This window comes from Lepidochelys olivacea (assembly GCF_965140295.1).
Source record: "Lepidochelys olivacea isolate rLepOli2 genome assembly, chromosome: 1".
NCBI classification, from domain to species: domain Eukaryota; kingdom Metazoa; phylum Chordata; order Testudines; family Cheloniidae; genus Lepidochelys; species Lepidochelys olivacea.
Genome location: NC_140411.1, coordinates 71122297 through 71145498, shown reverse-complemented (window position 1 = coordinate 71145498; position 23202 = coordinate 71122297).

Sequence of the window (23202 nt, the reverse complement as noted above, 5' to 3'; positions counted from 1 at the left end):
AGGTAGAGTTAGGCTATGATAGGCTAACTGGACAAAAACTATGGCCTGTTGAATTAAAATTTCAACCTGAAAAGATGTTATGTTAAAATAAAAATGGGCAATAACAGCAGAGGAGAACAGTTCTCTCTTTAAGAAACAAGATCTGCATGAAGTAATGCAGTAATGGACAGTAATGTAGGGCATAGACACCTGCAACCATGTGAAATGAATACAGAGTAGCTTGAAATAGCTCCTTTAACTGTTTGGAAATAGAGTAGGAGCTGATTTGGTTCATAAACCAGAGACAAGACTCCATCAGCAAGAGCCAGGAATAAAAACAGCATTCATTGCTGGAAGTGTTTTTTTTTTTGTTTTGTTTTTTTGCGCTTTTATTGCCAATTAATTTTGGCCTGGATGCACATAAGGAGTTTGACATCTAGAAAATCATTGTGATTCATTAAGCCTGAGTTTGGCACCTAAGCTCTTATACAGTGAATGGGGAAAGATAGCTGCCTTAGATTATTATTTGCCAAAGATAGCATGCTAGGCAGGGAGATGGTCAGCAAGCTAGCCAATGGGAGATGCTGGCAAGAGGTGAGTGTGCTAAGCCACACCCCCATCATGGAGATAATCTCCTTCCTGCTGTAGCTATGCCTGCTAGAGATCTACACCTGGGAACCAACTTTGTTGTTAGATGCCAATGCCACTTTTGCAAGATGCAGGGGAAAACAAACAAAAAAAAAAAATCAGATTTCAACTTCTAGCCCATTGGTTAGGGTATTTTATCTGGGTGTAACCGTGCCTTAGTGGATCAGAACTGAGGATGCCAAATTCTGGATTACCTGCTGAGAAATAGGGCAAAACAACCCAAAACTGGTTGTTATTCTTTTAGAAGATATACCAAGCCAGCCACAAAAGTAAACTCCTGTTTCACCACACTAGCTAACAAGAAAACAAATTCAGTTTCCTCAGGCATTCCAGTTCTTATATCACCACCAGACACACTGGATTCAGAGATGAGTGGTTCTTTGGGATCAGAAGAACCTATTATTTGATGAGACTGATTGTAAAGGACCAGCCACACACCCAAGTCAATATAACACTTAGATCGGACCCAAAAATCATGCTGTTGCCAATCCTTTAGAATCTAAAATATCAAGGTTTATTTAATAAAAAAAGAAAGGGGAGTTAAAATTGGTTAAAGGAATCAAATACATATAGTAATAGCAAAGTTCTTGGTCCAGGCTTGTCACAGTAATAGAATAAAATGGCTGGCTTAAGCCAAGTCTCTGGAGTACATCCATGGCTTGGATGGGTCATTCAGTCCATTGTTCAGAGCTTCAATTTGTAGCAAAGTCCTCTGGAGGTAAGAAGCAGGATTGAAGACCAAGTGGAGGTGTTTCCAGGGTCTTTTATAGCTTTTGCCATGTGGAGGGCATCCCATTGTTCTTACTGTAGAAAATTACAGCAAAGATGTAGTTTGAAGTCATATGGTCAAGTCACATGTTCATGCTCAATCCTACACTCCAGACAGCAGGTTTACATTAGAGTCCACTCAGTGTAGATGGGAGTCTCCCATGGTCCATTGTCAACCAAGTGTTTCTTGATGAGCCAGTTAATTCTAATAGTCCCTCCAAGATGTGCTGAGGGTTAGCTTGTAGGGGTTACCCCAGAAGAAAACATTTGAAATCCAAGTATAGAGCCAATATTTATAACTTCATATACAATACCGATACATGAAAACAGATAGCATAATCATAACCAACAAATCATAACCTTTTAATAGACCTCACTTGACAACCTTTGTACAAGATTTGCTGCAAATATATAATAGCGATTGCAACAGTAATCTGGTCATATTTTAATCAGATAATGTCACACTGGGAAACCCCGATTCAAGTCCCTCCTCTACCTGAGGGAAAAAGATTTAAATAAGGGTCTGACCCTCTCAGGTGAGTGGTCTTACCATTGGATTATGGGATATTCTGAGGTACTCCCTCAGTCTCTTGTTGAAGCTGTTGCATTCTTGATAATTTAGAGAGTCATTGGAGTCAGGGGCCTGGATCCCTGAGTTTCCAACTTCCCAGGTGACTGCTCTAACCATTCTCCACTTTGCGCTCACTTGCTCTAGTCCAGTGACACTTTAAGAGAGAGAGAGAGGGAGGGTGAGCATAAGAATGACTGTCATCTGGTGGTTAGAACACTCACCATGGAGGTGGAAGACCCAGGATCCTATTCCCCTGACTCTTTGATTATTTATCCAGGAGAGACTGTGGGAGCCCCACATCAGAGTATTAGTTCGTGTACCACTGAGTTCGGCAGGAGTTTTATGCATCACAGTAGTACCTAAAACTGGGATATTACTGCATTATGCATCTAGGCCTCCCCAGCAATCCATGCCCCCCATCTTAAATCTCAGAGGTGGCTTACAGTGAAGACAGCATCTACAATAAACAAATGGTAACCATTGCAAGTTTCTCCCCCACAACCTTGAACGAATATCAAATATAGATCAACAGCCTGTGCAGGGTTAATGGTAAGACAAGAACATTAATTCATTGTCTTACTCCTTGGGGAATGCAACAAGAATGACTTAGCTACATAACCAAGCTATTTAGAGGACATACCCTACAACAATGCCTAGAGCAGCATTTTCTTAAGGGAAGTGAGTCCTTGCATTTATCAGAATTCATGGATTAAAAGAATGCAAATAGAAGCTGTGAGGTGAAGGAATATATTTTTCTTCAAACTATGTAAGGTACACTGATGGAAAGTAAATCAAACATGACTGGGTCATGACAAAATTTCTTCTTTACATAATCAGAGATTAGAAAAGCACAATAACTTTGTATTTTGATGTAAAGTACTTTAAATCTATAAACAATGATTTTAAATAAACAGAACTCTTTACTTTGCTGTTTTATGAGAGAAAAGGGAGCTTTGTTCTTCTTTCACAAAAAGAAAAAACCCTTTCTTCTGAGTTCTCACTATAGAACTTTTCCCAACCTTTGTTCTTACCCTGCCATTTACCTGTCCACACTTAATTTGCTGTTTCAGTTAAATTTTCAGTACACAAGGAAATGGACTATTGGTAATAGTTGTGCACTGTTCTGTTCTATTATTTGTAGTGCATGAAATACATACAAACACCTTCCAGAGTTATACAAAGAGATTTATGTTGGGGAATTTTCCTCACCATTCTCTCTTTTTGAATTACTTTTGGAGTATGGTTCTACTCATTAAATAACTTACAGTAATGTACTAGTATCTTGAGTTTTGACAGCATTTTATAGCATCCAGGCATACAAATATAGCCAAGAGTTTGAGTAGATTCTGAATATCTGAAGTCTCTTGAGCTTTCTATGTTCCTTATATTCCACCCTAATTATACCAGTTTCCTTGAGCCAACTGAGTTATGGTGAAAATGTGTTATTCTAATGAAGGTGATGACAAAATTGATGTACCTGGAAAGCTAAATCCAGTTGCCTTAAAGAAAGTGCAAGAGCAGGTAAATCCTTAACACCAATGAAATGTGTATTAAAAACAAAAATAACCTAAACTAGATAAAGGATAGAAGTAATAAAATAAGATAAAATAACTATTTTTAAAATGGGCAATTGATTTGACTATACAGTGAACACATTTGGGGTAAACCAGAGAAAATTGCTTCATTTTCCAATTATACACCCATTTGTGAATTTCGAAGATCTTGACATATTTTAATACTATACAGTATTTGTGCACGTTAAGGGCTACATTGTCAAAAGCTTGTGCATATGTAACTAACCATAATGCACCAACCTCTTTGATGTAGAGGTTCACCCATTACAGGAGAAGCTGGGCTACAGGGAAGTAGAATCTTGCCATACTGCTGCAGCTTGACACATTTTCCATGGAGCAGTATTACTTGTAAAGATATAAAAGCACATGTTAATGCTGTATTAGCATATGATAACATGATGGCTCTTGGAATGACTGAACAGTCTCAGATGTCACTGGTGTGTATATTTCTGAGCAGCATGTGCAGATTCCTTGGCCAATACACAGAAAAAATGGATCCTACTGTTATCAGGGTGGGAATGAAGAGTCATGACACCCACCCATTTAACTTGAAGTCCATGACTATGCCTTTGGTAACATTTTGCAAATTGCCCAGCTATTATTGTTGAAGTAGAAGTCAAAATATCCCCACCTATGATAGAAAGCCTTGACTACTTAAAAAGGTCTTCTCTTAGAATTTAAAGCAATTCTGTATACATTTCTGGAACTATATAGGATTAGAGAAGGAATAAAGGAATTGAACTACTGGGCCACATTTTGAAGCCAGTTTAGGAAACATGTGAGACCCAGCAGGTTATAGAACAGCCGGTATGCCATGTTGATATATTTTTGAGAGAGAAGTGCCTAGCTGCCAGGGTGACTAGCATTCAATGTATGGCTCATGAATAGGTTTAGAGCAGGGGTTCCCAAACTTGGTTCATGACTTGTTCAAGGTAAGCCCCGGGCAGGCCATGAGACACTTTGTTTACCCGAGTGTCCGATGGTATGGCCATTCGCAGCTTCCAGTGGCCACGGTTCACCATTCCTAACCATTGGGAGCTGCGGGAAACAGCGTGGCCCAGGTCACCGCTCAGGTACAAAAAGTGTCTCACAGCCCACCAGGGGCTTACCCTGAGCAAGCTACGAACCAAGTTTGGGAACCCCTGGTTTAGAGGAACTGTTCTTGCTACCTGGGTGGAAGCAATGGAAGACAAGAAAATTATTAATGAGCTCCAGTTTATTCCTCTTTTTCTTACTTGCTTTGGCAAATATGGCGGCAGTAGTTTCTAAGCCTTAGGACTGTATTCGTTCCTCTCCCCGTGCTGGATGTGACCAGGAAACCCCAAAATGTTAATGGGGGAAGGGTCTCAGATTGCTTGAGGAGAGTATCATCATCATCATAATGATTGACCCCCCGGTGTCTTCTCCCATCTGAGATCCATATTGTAGGTACCATATTGTAGGCTTTTGACTATGTGGCTACTTTCAGTCTCTCCATGGATTCACTCAGTGAGGGAAGAGTCTGCCCCCACTGGAATTCACATAGAACATGCCACCTCCTCCTCTGATGTAAGGGCCTGACTGTATTTTATGACAGTTAAACTGGACAGAGTTTTGGACTCACCCTCAGGAAGGGAGATTTAGAAGGCCACAGAAATTGTGTGCCACTGCCATTCAGGATACCAACTGGTCTGAAGTTTTTGATTATTTGTTATTGTCTGGGGCAGACAACCTCCACAATCAGGCTCAGACCTCTGGGCAGGACAGAGCACTAGCAGTCTGTAGCCAGCTCTCTGGCTGGGGCAGACAACATCCAAATGCAGGCCATCCAGCCTAAAGTGGGTAGGTTCCCACACTAGGGTGGAGTTGGCAGCAGGGGGTAGGAGGACCTGAGCCCACCCTACTCCACCAGGTCTCAGCCCAGGGCCTAATAGTGGTGGGGATCCTATCAAAACATGATGACAGTGGTTTCAGCAACACAACTGGACTAATATCTGGTTTCCCTGGGCTACTTCCTACCCATACCTGTTTGTAGGACTTTTGTTGCTCATGAGCCCTCAGGCACCTCAGGTTACTTGACAGTCAGCAGTTCCAGCACCTCCTTGGGGTATTTGCTGAGTGGCAGCTCCTCAGGGTATTCCTCAAGAGACAGGGGTTGGGACAACTCAGTCCCAGGATCAGCAGCAAGGCAGACACACCTAACTCCTTCCCTGGCTCTCCCTCAACTGAGCTGGAGGCCCCGCCTCTTACCCTTCCTGTTCTGTCCCTCTACTTCAGGCACAATGGGCAGGCCAAGCCTGGCTCCACCCACCAGGGGGCAGGGATGGTTCCTCCCTGTCAGCAACAAACAGAGGCCACTCCACCTCCCTACAATATAGGGGATAGCTAAGCAACAACAACCAAAGGACATCAGTCATAAGAAAGAGTAACATGAAGCTGAAAAGGCAAAAGCACATGTACTACTTTGCTTATAGAGGTGTGATTTTTCTTCTAAAATGTGAAAACTGAAAAGCCCTTCTCTTGTATGCTATTAGTTTATGGTAAAGGGATACCTCTTCGAATTTGGCAGACACTATAGATTCTTGACATCTTGGGGTGTCTGCTGGCAACGTTCAGACACTGCTCAGGGAATGGGCCCATAAAATCAGCCTCTTCACAGTCAGCAGTGGAAAGTAGTCAAAAGGCCACAGCCTCACAGCTGTTATCTCTATTGCTCAGTGAGGAGGTTAGGCTAGTTTGATGTGAACCACATATCAGGCATATATTTACATAGTGAAGCTTAGCACTGCCTTTCAGCTAAAAAAATACAACCTCTTTAGCACTGTAAGCAGCCAAGAAGGGAGAGAGAGAGAGGGAGATAGATTTTAGGGCAGATGTTCCCATGAAGTGTTAATAAATCAGGAGTGAAAGGTTTTTCATTATGCACCCCTTGCAGCTGTAACAGATATACTTAACTCAGCCTCACAGCCCATTACTGCCAGTGTCTTTCTGAAAGAGAAGAATGTAATAATAAAGGTATCAGAGTAGCAGCCGTGTTAGTCTGTATTCGGAAAAAGAAAAAAGGAGTACTTGTGGCACCTTAGAGACTAACCAATTTATTTGAGCATAAGCTTTTATGAGCTACAGCTCACTTCATCGGATGCATAAAGTGGAAAATACAGTGAGGAGATTTATAAACACACAGACCATGAAAAAATGGGTGTTTATCATTCGCATCGTAAGGAGAGCGATCACTTAAGATGAGCTATTACCAGCAGGAGAGTGGGGTGGCGGGAAAGAAAACCTTTTGAAGTGATAATCAAGGTGGGCCATTTCCAGCACATTTCTAGGAGTTAACAAGAACCTCTGAGGAACAGTGGGGTGGGGGGGGGAATAAACTAGGGGAAATAGTTTTATTTTGTATAATGATTCAACCACTCCCAGTCTCTATTCAAGCCTAAGTTAATTGTATCCAATTTGCAAATTAATTCCAATTCAGCAGTCTCTCGTTGGAGCTTGTTTTCAAAGTTCTTTTGTTGAAGAATAGTCACTTTTAGATCACTTTTTCTGATCTAAAAGTGACTATTCTTCAACAAAAGAACTTTGAAAACAAGCTCCAACGAGAGACTGCTGAATTGGAATTAATTTGCAAATTGGATACAATTAACTTAGGCTTGAATAGAGACTGGGAGTGGTTGAATCATTATACAAAATAAAACTATTTCCCCTAGTTTATTCCCCCCCCCCCCACCCCACCCCACTGTTCCTCAGAGGTTCTTGTTAACTCCTAGAAATGTGCTGGAAATGGCCCACCTTGATTATCACTTCAAAAGGTTTTCTTTCCCGCCACCCCACTCTCCTGCTGGTAATAGCTCATCTTAAGTGATCGCTCTCCTTACGATGCGAATGATAAACACCCATTTTTTCATGGTCTGTGTGTTTATAAATCTCCTCACTGTATTTTCCACTTTATGCATCCGATGAAGTGAGCTGTAGCTCACAAAAAGCTTATGCTGTAATAATAAAGGGAAGTTCTGGTATTAAAATGCTACAAATAATGTAGTCTAAAAGTCAGCTACTTATTTCAGGATCTACTATCCTACCTTTGTATTTTAATTACCTAACAATGGTAAGCACTCAAGTATTTTCCCAGCTGATGAGTCTAGATAAATTCCAGATCTTTTCCTATTCCGACATAGAGGCACTACTTTTACGCCTCATTTTCAAAATACTACCCCTCTGTGACTCATGCGTCCTACTAGCTTGGCCTGGCAGCAAATTGAACAGAACCTCTTTCCACAATGCAGGCTTACAATGTTTGATTACAGAGGCTGCGCAATATTTAGGGCTGAATTTCCTTAGGGGAATCAGTCTATGGATTTAACAGAACTCAGAAGAGATACTTCACATTTTTAAGGCTACATTTTTAAAACTGATCTAAATGTAATCTAACTTGTTCTAATAAAATGTGCTTATGCACCCAGGGCTGCAAAATAAGCATTTGTGTAAGGAAAATGACCTATTGTGACATTTGTTAGTTCCCCATTGTTTAATTTACAGTTGGGTGTACAACTGCATATTGCACCTATATAACATTTTAGAAAAACGGAGCCTTTATTGAAACCCTGAGTAGACAAAAAGTGAAACACAAGATAGTTTAAAATGGACCAGTTTTAAGGTTTCGTGTCCAAAGCCTTTAGGAACGTAATCTTATATAGCTATACACAGTTGGGCAATATAAACGTTTCTGAAGAAAAGCCAGCTCATTTCTGTACAGAAACATAGGGTGAAATCTTGGCCGCAATGAAGTCAATGCCAAAAAAATAAAAATAAAGTAAACCTCCTTGAATTCAATACATCTAGAATTACATCCATAGTCTTTACTGCGTTTAATTTTTTTTTTTAAAGTTTTTCAGGGTGAAGCAACATAACAGACCACAAGATGGAGCCAGAGACCCTTGATACAGGCTGTTTATTAATTATAATCTGTTTTTCCTGAGAACTCATTTTCAAAGAGGCATTTGAGAATAAGCTACAAACCCAGCATCTTAAACAATTGGTTAAAATAATTTGAAGTAGAACCTATATATTATTGTCTATGCTTTAATCATAAGGGAGTTCATACATTTTAATCACAGAAAAATTAAATGCACATTATCTTTTTATAAAATTGTTTTTTCCCTCTAAAGTTCATAGACAAATCAAAATGTAAATTCTCGGCATTCAGTGGATGTGTCTGTAAGAGAAGGGTATTGCTATTGCCATGGTTTCCACTGCATTGCTCCATAAGTGCTCCTGTGGTCTCATACTGCTTTCTAACTTTAGCTCTCTCCTGCATATGCGAGAAACTTGAAATATGTTCGGTTTACTCAGACTCAGCTTCCTTGTTGCCACTAAAATTGTTTACAGGACCAAAAACAAAGAAAAGAAATTAAAGCTCCTTTCATTCCAATGTGAAATGACTATCTTTAATCCCCTGATTTGGGGTTGATGAGGATTAGTGCAGCAGCATGGGGAAATATACTTTGTTATCTGCACCCTGTGGTTTCAACATTACCGGACAAATGAATCTGTAGTTCATGCTGCTGTGGGTTCTTGAGTAACTTTTTATCGCCTTACATTTCAGGGATAAAATGACTGATAACATTTCAAGGTGGTTATCTAATTTGACCAAAATGTATTTGTTGTATTGAGAGAAGTATATTATTATCTGTGCAACGGATTTTAGAAATTCAGATCCTGATCCCCTTGATGTCAATGGAAATTTGGCCACTAACTTCAGTAGAAGCAAGATTGGTCCATTATTAACCATGCTGGATATGACATTGATGACATATTTCCTGCCAGGGTGTTTATCTTTGCAACAACTTCTGGAATGGTACTATAAGGAGCTGCTGCTGCTCAGAACAACAATCTTAGCAATAGCAATCCTGATTAATATTATTAGGAAGAACAAAATGAATGATCTATCTTTAAAAAATAAATTGCTTTCTGAAAATGATTTGTATGTTTGTTTTGTAATGTGTCCACACAAGTCTGAGTATCTCTGTATAGTCAGACTGTTAAAGAAGGGTTTAATTTTTCTGTGCTTAAAAAAGGAAGAAAGTGAGACAGAGAGACAGCATGCCCAAGGCAAGTACTGTCAGGTAACAGAATAGTGCATTCTTCCTTTCTATCACTGCCATTATATACTTGCTCAGTGATGCATAAGAGTGTCTATCTTATCTCCAAGCTGCTTAGGAAAATCACGTATAAGTGACAAACATCTTAGAAACAATTACAAAAATTCTTGTTGCATGGCATTCCATCTTGCTGTTGCAATAATATTTCTATCTCCCTATCATCATCTCTCTAGTCTTAAAAAAAAAAAAAAAAAAAATCAGTGTTCTGTTATCTAGAATATTACTATATGCAAATAACAGTGATAGCTGAATATAGAAATGGAAAAGCAACAATATAAATGATGGAAGGAATTGGAAATGTGCATGTCCCCCACTTTTTTTTCTAATTTATCAGTGTAAAACTGAACTCCTTGACTGATACAGCTTAAGAGCTGGGCAATAGTTCTAAGCATAAAAAAAGAGAACATGCTGAAATATAACCAGCTTAAATAACCTGAACTAGAACATTCAGATTCCAAGCCTGCAAAATGTCAAATGTGTTCAGGACTGGCTTTTTTTTTTTTTTTAATTAAAGGGGAGCAACAACATGAAAGCAGAATATTTTGACACACATCCATAAAAATGCTGCCACAAATAGTTGGAGAGAAAATAAATGTCTTATCAGCCAGATTAAAAGTCGGACTGCTGCGGAATTTTGGAGGGGAGCACGCAGTCAAGGAACTGCCAGATACAGTAGAGTAAAGCAGGTCAAGTTTTATAACCCATTTACAGAGATATGGATATATCCCATCTGCAGTACAACTTTACCTTGTTGTAACTGGATACCTTTATGTACTAAAAGGTTTAATGTAGCAGGTGGCTTAAAATTGGTCATAGCAAAAGAGAGAGAATCTTTCTGAAAAAGAAAATTGAACAGCTTGGACCAGCAAGAACTGGCAGCAGACAGTTGTCGCTGAAGCAGAGTCTGAGAAATAGCTTTGAGGGGGCTTACAATGAGGTGAAAGCAAGCAGGAAACGTAAAATGAGAACTTACCCAATCTTTGGTCATACCTTAGGTCCAACCAGCATCAACTAGAACACTAATGTCAGTGAGTGAGATTTTATACCATGTGAGGGCACACCAATTTCTCTCTTTTCCTTCTCAGAAGGATCATAACCACAGTGGTACAGAACTGTCAAGGTCAGTGGTTCCCAAACTTGTTCCGCCGCTTGTGTGGGGAAAGCCCCTGGCGCACCGTGCTAGTTTGTTTACCTGCCGCATCCGCAGGTTCGGCCAATCACAGTTACCAGTGGCTGCGGTTCACTGCTCTGGGCCAATGGGAGCTGCTGGAAGTGGCACGGGCCAAGGGATGTACTGGCCACCACTGCAGCCTGGGGCTTTCCTAGGCCAGAGCTCCCCAGCCCTTTTCCCAGCCCTGCTCCAAACTAGGGCCTCCATTCAGGTCTCTATAGCCATGTCCCTCTTTCTCAGAACGAGAGAGAGAGTGTACTGTTCTGTTCCTGGCTTTCATAAGGCCCGTTGGGTCTGTTTGGGGCGTGGCCCCAAGCTGCGGCTGCTCTGCCAATCAGTCCAGCTTTTCCCCTGCCCCAGCCCTCTTCCAGGGCTATTTTAAGCCCCTCTGGGCCCGAGTGGGAGTCCACTCTGCAACACCCCCATTTTTCAAAATCATGGCCCTGATTTTTCTAATGTTTCAATCTCCTGCAGGGGAAAAAAACAATATGTTAAAATCAGAGTCCTCCAGCAAATTGAGACTATAATAACAAGTGTGAGGGCAAAGCGATATTATACACCCTCTGTGGTTGATTACACCAACAATAATGGCCTTCTTTTGCTACAAGAAAGATTCTCACCTGCATGCCATTGGTAGCTGAAAAATGATCTATCAGCACTACTGAAAGAACTATTAACACAGAGCAGCCTTGCATGCAGACCTGGCACCTCCTGTAATCTGTGACCCATGCTCTGAATTGCTCCATACAAAGGGCACACCCGACAGCAGCATTGCCTTGATGTGAGTGTTGGGTGGGCCATGAGAGTGGTAGGTACATAGCCAGTGACTGGCCTAAACCCCTATAAGGTGTTGGGGGTGGCAGCACTATGGATACAGATAAAGCTAATGAGTTGTAACAACCACAGAAAGGCTGCAGCTCTGTTCCAAGCTCTGCTGCCAAGTTGAGAAGAATCCAGCTTCCCCAGTCCTCAGGTAGGTCCCCTGGGCAGCCTGTTCACTTTGACAAGGCGAAGACTAGATATGAACATAAACATAAAAATAAGTTTATACTCGGATTTTATTTCTACTACAGCAGGAAGGAGTCACAGGACTAATACAGCATCTAACTCTCTGAACACGTTGGCCAGCCAGATTAGTCAGCCCTAAAGAGACCCAGGAGAACCTGTGCATACAGTGCCAGATGGGAACTTGCAGACGAGCAGTGCTCTGTAAAACTGCATTATTAAAAAGAGGGTGGGATAAATGAGGAGCATCAGTAGAAAACACGAGGAAAAATATCTTAATAGTGTGTTGAGAAAGTGTCTGAGGCTGAGCAAGAGCAGCGATGGACACTGCACTTTTTGTTTTAGAAGTGCAGGAAGCAGCAAGCAGAGGGTGGCACATGGTGTGCTTCAAGGAGGAACTTGGGATAATCAGACTCCATTTGACTATAAGAGTCTGAATAAATCATGGAAACACAGAAAAACAGATATGCCAAAACTGAAGGGATAGATTATGGCACTGCACCGCAACAGGAGCTGTCTTGGGAAGAATTGTGCCTCAGTGACACCTCTCTGAGGTGCATTTCTTCCAGAATTGCTCTTGCCTGAACAGGCAGCTGCAGGGGGTCTGTGTCAGGCCTTTCTAAGATGCAGCATGCTCCACGGGTCAGCAAAGGGGAAAGAGGGCATGTTTTCCCTACTCCCCTCCCTTCCAACTTCACCCTGGAGTGCACAGGAGCTCTGTAGTGCTGTGGAGCCCAGCTCAAGCTCTGGTAATTTAATGAAAATTGACCAGATTATTTTTTTCTGATTAAGTGTGTATATCATAAAGTCCCTCTTCAGGGCCAGGTTTTAGCTGAAAGCCAAATGACTGCATTGCACTGGAGCCTCTGGCTGAATTCTGACTCATACAGAGCTCTTGAACCCTTAGGGAGCCCAGGGTGGAACAGCAAGTTTCCCGTTTGTAAAGGGTATATATACAGCATGTTCTCACCATCTTTCCATGATGGCTGAGCTCTGCTGGATGGGGTGCTGAGGGGTCATGGTTCTACCTTTTCCCTCCTCCCATTTTGTGATTGCCAATACCACTATGGCATGAGCTTCGAGCAGCCCTAACACTCGGGAACAAAAGGACAGCCCTTTTCACAGCATAGTGAAAGGGGAGGGATCTCTTTGTGTCCCTGTTGTTCATCCCCTGCCCACTTGCATGCCTGTTGAGGGCCAGCAACAAGCAGGACCTCAGTTATTACTTCTGCAAACCTCTCTTTGACATCAATTGCCCTTACCCATTCCTTATTCAGGATAAACCCCCAATCACTTAAAGGGCAGCTTTTCTTGAATAAAGCATATTGACCTGGGGATTTGCCCCTAAGAGAGATGTGATGGAAGAAGGGTAGAGTAAAAAAACTGAGTGAGAACTTCAGAATTTGCTTTATTGACTTCAGTGGGAGTCGCAGATGCTCAGTAGTTATCAAAACTTAGTTCAGTACTAACACAACCGCCTCGGAGAGAAGTTTTGCAACATAATTACAGACCGTTGAGTTTTTGACTGACACAGTGACAAAAATCAGTCTCTGCATGCCCTGAATTAATTCTCTGGAGTACAGAGATGTTTAGAGCCAGTATTTTCCTTCAGTCCTTTGTACAGAAAAGGAACAACCATAACATTCAGATCCTGATCTGGGTTCAGAATCCTTTAACATTCAGGAGGCTTCTCATAACCAGGTTTTGGTTTAGGCTCAGGACCAGCATCCCCCAAATGAAAGTGAGACATTGGAGAAAGCGCAGTCCATTTAGCTCTACAGCCCACCTCTCTTATTTCGTACTTTTCCTCTTTCTCCCATTGCTTTCCCTTCTCCCCTCTCATGAAAGGTTATGAAAGCTCAGCCCAGCACAACTTCTTCAGTGATCTATAAGGAGCAGTTCTGTGTAAATACATTCAGAACATTTATACGAGCAGATATCACTTATACTAGGTCTAGTGGACAGAGCACTGGTCTGAGAGCGAGGGTCCTATTCCTGGCTGTGCCACTCACTTGCTGTGGGACCTTGGGCACCTTCCTTCCCACCCTTTGTCTGTCTTGACTGTTTAGACAGTAAAAGCTTTAGAGCTTGGAAGGTCTCTCACTATGTTTTTGTTCAGTGCATAGCACAGAGGGGTGCAATTGAAGTTGTGACATATAGGTGCCACTGTCGTAGGCATCATAATAGGTTGTAACATAGGTATAGCTATCTTCCTATAATAAAGATTATATTTTTGGCATAACCACAAATGGTTAATGAGGATATCTATTTTTAGGGCAGATCAGCTCCAACTCTTCGATGTAAGAATTTCACATTCAGTTTGTGTAACTCTTGGCTTTTAAACACTCTCCCTTAAAAGCGCTCATTGGAATTGCTTCTGCTGCTTGTCTCCTGTAGGTGTTTTGTTGTGTGGTGCTTTGCTGAATCGTCAGATGGCCCTTTCTGACAGCGAGTGGGAGAAAGTAGATGACAAAGGGAAAAAAAAAACAAGACCGAGAAAGGACAAATAAGGGAGATGGACTTCCATTTGTGGAGCCCTAAAATTCCTCCTGTCTTGCAGAACATTTTCTGTCATGCAAGGTGAATTACACTGAACAATATGGAGTTCCTATTATAAATGATATTTCCTTTCTGCAGGAAAGTTGGAATGTGAAGACACCCAAATTGTATGTCCCAAAATAAACTCTGTTTTCACTGACTAACATTCCCACATTTAGCTCTTCCACAGTGAAAAAACTACTGATTTTTTTTCCTACTTCATCAGGGTCAAGCAACTACAGCTTTGGCATTTTTTAATTATTATTATTTATTCTTATTTGTCGATGTCATAAATATAAAGGGAAGGGTAAACCCCTTTGAAATCCCTCCTGGCCAGGGGAAAGCTCCTCTCACCTGTAAAGGGTTAAGAAGCTAAAGGTAACCTCGCTGGCACCTGACCAAAATGACCAATGAGGAGACAAGATACTTTCAAAAGCTGGGAGGAGGGAGAGAAACAAAGGGTTTGTGTCTGTCTGCAGTCCTCTTGGCCGGGGACAGAACAGGAATGGAGTCTTAGAACTTTTAGTAAGTAATCTAGCTAGGTATGTGTTAGATTATGATTTCTTTAAATGGCTGAGAAAAGAATTGTGCTGAATAGAATAACTATTTCTGTCTGTGTATCTTTTTTGTAACTTAAGGTTTTGCCTAGAGGGGATCTCTATGTTTTTGAATCTAATTACCCTGTAAGATATCTACCATCCTGATTTTACAGGGGGGATTTCTTTATTTCTATTTACTTCTATTTTTTATTAAAAGTCTTCTTGTAAAACACTGAATGCTTTTTCATTGTTCTCAGATCCAAGGGTTTGGGTCTGTGGTCACCTATGCAAATTGGTGAGGCTTTTTACCAAACCTTGTCCAGGAAGTGGGGTGCAAGGTTTTGGGAAGTATTTTGGGGGGAAGGACGTGTCCAAACAACTCTTCCCCAGTAACCAGTATTAGTTTGGTGGTGGTAGCGGCCAGTCCAAGGATAACGGGGGTAATATTTTGTACCTTGGGGAAGTTTTGACCTAAGCTGGTAAAGATAAGCTTAGGAGGTTTTTCATGCAGGTCCCCACATCTGTACCCTAGAGTTCAGAGTGGGGGAGGAACCGTGACAGTCGAGCTCCGTTATTGTGCTTAGCACAGTATATAACACAGAGGAAGAGTCATTCCTAGGAGCTTATATTCCAAACCGGATAAACAATATGTTCAGGCACATATTTTTTCTGACATCTAGTTGAAGCCAATCTTAAATTGTTGCAATTTTATTTGTAAAGGTTATTTAAGAGGTCATGTTAATAGACAACATATATAGTTACTTGCAGTATATATAGACAGTATATAAAGAAGGTGGTCAAGATTTTCAGAAATGCCTGGTGATTTTGGATGCCACAACTTTTGCGTGCCAAATGGAGACATGTTAAAGGGGGCTGCTTTTCAGAAGGTGGTGCTCAACACTTCTTGAGAAACAGAGCCCTTTAAGCTGCCTCATGTTGGACATCCAAAAAACTGGGGCACCAAAAATGATTTTGAAAACCTATACAGATACAGCTATAGCAACCTCACTTACCTGAATCTTGGCTATCTAATGCTAGGGCCTCACTTGCAAATACACACATCTAGAAGTAACTTTACTCATGTGAATAGCTCCTATGGATGTGAATAGCTCCCTGTTTTGTTTGTTGTTTTGTTTATCAGAAATGAGTTCATGTCCTCAATTCTGGGTCACTATATCAACAGGTTCCTTTCTTATCTGAAATCTATTTATCAATATTGATTTTATATGTCATCACACCCATCACATCCCATTTTATTTGGATACATGAAGTTACTGTATGTATACTAAGCTCTTGACTTCATTGTATTTTGTGGCCATGAGTGGTAATGGCTATTTATATAGTCTGTAAAAATAGTATTTCTTTTAATTGGTTTTAAACTTGTTCCCTTTCAGTTTCATTCAACAGCCCTCATTTTTGCATTTCAAGAGAGCAAACAGGAATGTCCAATTTATATTTTGTACACTTATTTGGTATCCCTCTGTCCTGGTGTTTCTTATTCATTTCCTCTCTAAACTGAACAATATTAACCTTTTCAGAGGTTCTTTATATGGAAGCCTTTCACGTCTTTGACAATTTTGGAAACTCACTGAGAACTCCAATATTTCTATCCCACTCTTTTTGAGATAATGTAAGTTCTAATATTTTTGTCTATTACTGCAGAATCCCACAGTAAGTTCATAAGTGTTGTTCCTTTAAAACTAGAAGCATTGTGGAAAGTTAGCAATCATGACACAGCCAATTCTAATGGCTAATTTGGCTCACAAAAGCTCATGCTCAAATAAATTGGTTAGTCTCTAAGGTGCCACAAGTACTCCTTTTCTTTTTTCCAATTCTAATGAACTTTCTTAAAGAATGCTGTAAATTCTTCACCCTTCCTTAATAAACCAAAGCATTTTCTAGAAGGTACACACAAGATAGTATTAGTATGCAAAGTGATTCTTCTTTGCTCAGGAAAGAGCATATCAATCACTTTGTTTAGACAATTTAATAGTAATCAACTGGTGGGTAGCACAACATCAAAGAGAATTGGCTTCTTTATTTTTTAGGGCCAGATTGTGAATCCTTTATTGCACTGATGTGCATTTACTCACACAGGGGAGTTCCCCTATAGTCAGCCGGATGAGTCACATGAGTAATTGCCCACCAGTGTGAGGAAGAAGTTTGTAATCTGGTCCAAGATAAGAGTCATCCAGTTTCAAAATTCTCATCTCCCCCTGTAACATGGTATGTCCTGCAGAACACAGATTTAAGGCTCACTTTTTACAACAGCTGCAGGACATGGGTGGGAAAGAAAGTTGCCACATCAACAGTAAATTTTATGGAACACCTTTCAATCAGCTGCACACATGAGCCTGTTGACAAAGAATATTTGAATAGATATTTGTGAAATTTATGAGTTCATCCCCCAGCCCTTGTCAGTTGCTGCCTTGTTAAACTGCTCATAAATTATAACAAATTAGAAAAATTGCATGCAATGCTAGTCTCATTCAGTGGTCTGGGGTATAAGAGATATATTCTGATCTCAGTTACATGGGTGTAAATTGGAAGTAACTCCACTTATTGCAGCGAGTTATGTTTATATGACTGAAACAACATCTGATCTGTTTACATTCCCACCTCCTCTGGATGTAATTCCTTCACATTTTTAATCCATTCGTTGCAACTTCAGCTTTCAGAGATAATAGCTAGGTCCTCCTTTAAAGCAGTGGCACTGAAAATTGGATACTTTAGGAAAGGAAAGGAAAACTTTATTGCCTTTATTTTATGTAATTATTGAATAAAGGCATTGAGAATAAGATAGACTAGCAAGTAACACCTCCTTTTATTGCTTAAATGCATATATAAAATGGCTTTTGTGCAAGGAAAACAAAATAATAATAGCTTTATTTGAAGAGACCCATCATGATTATTCAACACTCCCCCAACATAATATTGCCTGGGAATTTATTCAAAGGAGCCTAAGGAAGCTGGAATTCAATGGGAATTTTCCCCCCAGTTTCTACAGGCTTCTTTGGAAATCGCAACCTTTATACATATCACACAATAAATATGTGTGCAGAATAATGAAGTATCAGACAATTGTAGAGAGTTTCTGTTGCCTCTTATCACGTGTTTAGCATAAACTACCTGAATCTTTGTTATTGCTGAGGGGAGGAGGGGGGAATTATTCTTGCTGGAATCATGTTCTCCAACATTGTTCCAGTGATATCTCCCCTGGGAATGAATTAGAGGATGGACACCTCCTCCTACTGTATCTGCCTTCCACCATGTGCCAACCCACCAGCTCTGTACTTGTCTCTTAGATATTGCTTTTTGCATTCTTACCGGTCTTCATTTCTGTGCGTTTTTTCTTAGTTTGCTCTCTCATTTTCTGACTCCCCATTTCAGGCACCTGTCATGAGATGGTGGCTACATGGAGTCAGCTTCCATGTCCTGTTGAAGTTGAGTTGAACGCTATGGAAGCAGAGATGTGAAGCCTGCGTTTGCAGGCCTCCAGCCCTGCCCAGTGATTGGCTGAATTAGGATTTAATGCTCTAACATGGATAGAAGGTGGGAGGCTTTCAAGGAGCCCTCTTTGCCTGCAGCCAAAAAAGTATATTTGGAATTGGGGTGATCCTAGGGCGGCTTTCACCATCCTAACTGCCTTTCTCCTCTATCCCACATACCCCTTGAATCAGTCAAGATTGACTGAACATGAAACACTCTCCTATTGGAACATGAAACACTCTCCTATTGGAACATTCCAACAAACAGAAACTCTATTCATCAGACCTCTTGAATACCCAGCATTGTGAAAGCAACACAGGGGGACATGAAGTAAAATAAGATATCTTCCAATAGGAAAATCATATATGCTGATTTACTAATGACTTTACAATAGAATCCTGTTGTCAAGGTTCCTCCCCCACTCTGAACTCTAGGGTACAGATGTGGGGACCTGCATGAAAAACCTCCTAAGCTTATCTTTACCAGCTTAGGTCAAAACTTCCCCAAGGTACAAAATATTCCGCCCTTTGTCCTTGGATTGGCCGCTACCACCACCAAACTAATACTGGTTACTGGGGGAAGAGCTGTTTGGACACGTCTTTCCCCCCAAAATACTTCCCAAAACCTTGCACCCCACTTCCTGGACAAGGTTTGGTAAAAAGCCTCACCAATTTGCCTAGGTGACTACAGACCCAGACCCTTGGATCTTAAGAACAATGAACAATCCTCCCAACACTTGCACCCCCCCTTTCCTGGGAAACGTTGGATAAAAAGCCTCACCAATTTGCATAGGTGACCACAGACCCAAACCCTTGGATCTGAGAACAATGAAAAAGCATTCAGTTTTCTTACAAGAAGACTTTTAATAAAAATAGAAGTAAATAGAAATAAAGAAATCCCCCCTGTAAAATCAGGATGGTAGATACCTTACAGGGTAATTAGATTCAAAACACAGAGAACCCCTCTAGGCAAAACCTTAAGTTACAAAAAAGATACACAGACAGAAATAGTTATTCTATTCAGCACAGTTCTTTTCTCAGGCATTTAAAGAAATCATAATCTAACACATACCTAGCTAGATTACTTACTAAAAGTTCTAAGACTCCATTCCTGGTCTATCCCTGGCAAAGACAGAATATAGACAGACACACAGACCCTTTGTTTCTCTCCCTCCTCCCAGCTTTTGAAAGTATCTTATCTCCTCATTGGTCATTTTGGTCAGGTGCCAGCGAGGTTACCTTTAGCTTCTTAACCCTTTACAGGTGAGAGGAGCTTTCCCCTGGCCAGGAGGGATTTCAAAGGGGTTTACCCTTCCCTTTATATTTATGACACCTGTCATTTCAGTGGAATGCTTGTTACATCTTGGCACATCCTTATCTTCTATGCTTGACTATTTCTGTTGCCAGAGGCAGCAGTCCAATATCCATGGGTAGGAAGAAAATAATTTCCTTTCCTGAATTAGGATGAATAAAATCAGCAACAGCTGAATGGCTGAAACTTGCTCCAGGGATCTCACCTGGCAGAATTCAGAACCATAGACAAAAGGAGTCTGCATTTGTTAATCCGGCTGTGGCAAATCCCAATAATTACATTTTTAATGAACTTTTAAAAGATATTATGGCCCAGAGCGTATCATTCTTACTCAGGCTAAACTCCCACTGACCTTAAGCCATGTCTAGACAGAATAAAGTCTACAGTGTATATGGCCACATAAGGGGCAATGAACAGACACATCACCAGAGGGGGAGGCCCTAAAGGAATTTGGCTTCCCTGAACTCCTTGAGCATGCCAAGGGGATGCACCCGCTGCTTCATCCTTTTGGGAAGGACATCTTAGTCCTTCTACTTACCCATCCTCCTTGGGGTGCCATTGACCCATGCTGAATACTGATGGCACAATTCCTCCAGTCATCTGAGTGTAGTTCAACCTGGCCCTTACGCAGGCCATGCCAAATGGGGGTAGAAGGCTCTTTAAACCCACTCCCACTACTGTATGCCTGTGTTAGGAATCTGACCTGTTATTAGTAATGGCCAAATTCTGCTCTCACTGACACTGGTATCAATCTGGAATAATGCCACTGACTTCAATTGGCTTTCTCCAGATTTACCAGTCTCACGGACAGCAGAAGTTAGCCATAATGTAGTTACTTAAAGCTCAGAGGGAGAAGTTTTGATCATTGGCGAGCAGGTGCCTGGGTCAATCCTGGAAGGGAGGTGGCTTTTCAGCATTAAAAAATTGGGCCTGGAGGCCACAGCCCATTAGCAACCAGTTGCTGATGGTTGTTCTTTAGCCTCTGAGTGATGCAACCTGTGACTCCCTTCGTTGTAACTAAAGAGAAGGGAATGTTGCTACTTTGGTGACAAGCTGCACCTGGAGTTGGAGAAACTGTCCTGAGCTGAACTGCAGCAGCAGCTGCTTTAAGGTGAAGCAGATCTAGTGGTGGAGAATAAGAGATGAGCAGGGTGGCAGGATCAGGCTGGTATTGACAGTGGTCGGAGAGGCAGTTACAGTAGCAGTGATTGAAACCTAAGGATTCAGAAGCAGGATGTGAATGGAGGAGCCTGAGAGGTGCTGCTAGAGGAGGAGTGCCCCCCCCCCCCATGTCACACTGCATGGTACAGCTGGAGATGGGATCAGATGCAGTTCTTCTAGCTGAATTCTGGCTGTTAATAGAAAATTGACTAGTGGGGTTAATTTATCATAGCAAGACCAGTAAGAGAAGATGCAGGGTCTTTAGGCTTAACTGCCACGTGCTGATAGGTAGAGGTGAGCAAGCATTAGCTGAATTTTCTCTTTGTGTATGTGTGACTGACACACACACACACACACACACACCAGCCTCTAGGTAGTGGAGGGTCTTACTTACTGTGAAATTTCAGGTGCTATTTCTCCCCCTTCAGCCCCACCAAACCAACATCATAGTTATTAAAAGTACAAGGACTACACAAAACTCAAATCACTCTGTTAAGGCCTTTTATTATAATATTCCCTGATATATTTATGATGTAGCTTGGATTCTAATTTTTCACTGAATCCTGTGATATAAATGGATGAATATTGGGGCTAGTTTACACTGGCAATGCTAAAGTGCTGCCACGGCAGCGCTTTAAAGTGCCTTGTGTGGTCGTGGCGCAGGGCTGGGAGAGAGGTCTCCCAGCGCTCTAAAAAAAATAACCTCCATGAGGGGTGCGGCTCCCAGCGCTGGGGCACTGTTTCCACTGGTGTTTACAGTGCTGCAACTTGATGCGCTCAAGGGGTGTGTTTTTTCACACCCCTAAGTGAGCAAGTTGCAGCGCTGTTAATTGCCAGTGTAGACAAGCCCTAAGTCTATGGTCCCATCAGCTGTAGTCACACACATGCTGTCAAGGTTCCTTCCCCACTCTGAACTCTAGGGTACAGATGTGGGGACCTGCATGAAAACCCCCCCTGAGCTTATTTTTACCAGCTCAGGTTACAACTTCCCCAAGGTACAAACTATTTTACCTTTTGTCCCTGGACTTTTTTTGCTGCCACCGCCAAGTGTCTAACAAACATAACAGGGAAAGAGCCCACTTGGAAATGTCTTTCCCCGCAAATGCCCCCCAAGCCCTACACCCCCTTTCCTGGGGAAGGTTTGATAAAAATCCTCACCAATTTGCAGAGGTGAACACAGACCCAAACCCTTGGATCTTAAGAACAATGAAAAAAGCAATCAGGTTCTTAAAAGAAGAATTTTAATTGAAGAAAAAGTAAAAGAATCACCTCTGTAAAATCAGGATGGTAAATACCTTACAGGGTAATCGGATTCAAAACATAGAGAATCCCTCTAGGCAAAACCTTAAGTTACAAAAAGACACACAGACAGGAATATACATTCCGTTCAGCACAACTTATTTTATCAGCCATTTAAACAAAACAGAATCTAATGTGTATCTACTTGGGTTGCTTACTAACTCTTTACAGGAGTTCTGACCTGCATTCCTGCTCTGGACCCGACAAAAGCAACACACAGGCAGAGAGAAGCCTTTGTTTCCAGCCTCCAGCTTTGAAAGTATCTGGTCTCCTCATTGGTCATTTTGGTCAAGGGCCAGCGAGGTTGTCCTAGCTTCTTAACCCTTTACAGGTGAAAGGGTTTTTCCTCTGGCCAGGGGGGATTTAAAGGTGTTTACCCTTCCCTTTATATTTATGACACATGCATTGAGAAGATAAGACTCTGAAGTGCTTAGTTCTCAAGGATGTGCAGTATTATATACATTAAATGCACTAATATGTATTTATACTGAACGTATTTTTAATTTAATGTTTAAGTTTTACCAAGGCAGTTTTAGTTCACTAAACATTGTTACTTAATGAGTTACAATATGTTCATTAATATATTAACAAATTACTGATTGTTCATAATGAAAAGCAGATGCACAAATCACAAATGGATAGCTTGCAACTTTATAATCTGCCCAGAGTAAAGGCTAACACATAGCTGCATTGCTCCAAAAGCAGAGCAGATAATGAACTGGGACTCAATGACAATTCCTCTCCTTTTCCTGCTTTGCTCTGAGGAGAAGGAATATTATTTCACCCCCTCCTCCCTTTTTGGAACGACTTGCTGCATGCTTAGTCAGCTATAATGGCTTGGGAACTGCAGGATAAAGCCAGAGCTCTTCTCATTACTAGGGCCCTACCAAATTCACGGTTTATTTTGGTCAGTTGGTCATAAGATTTTTAAAATCCTAAGTTTCATGGTTTCAGATACTTAAATCTGAAATTTCATGGTGTTGTAACGGTTAAGGTCCCAACCCAAAAG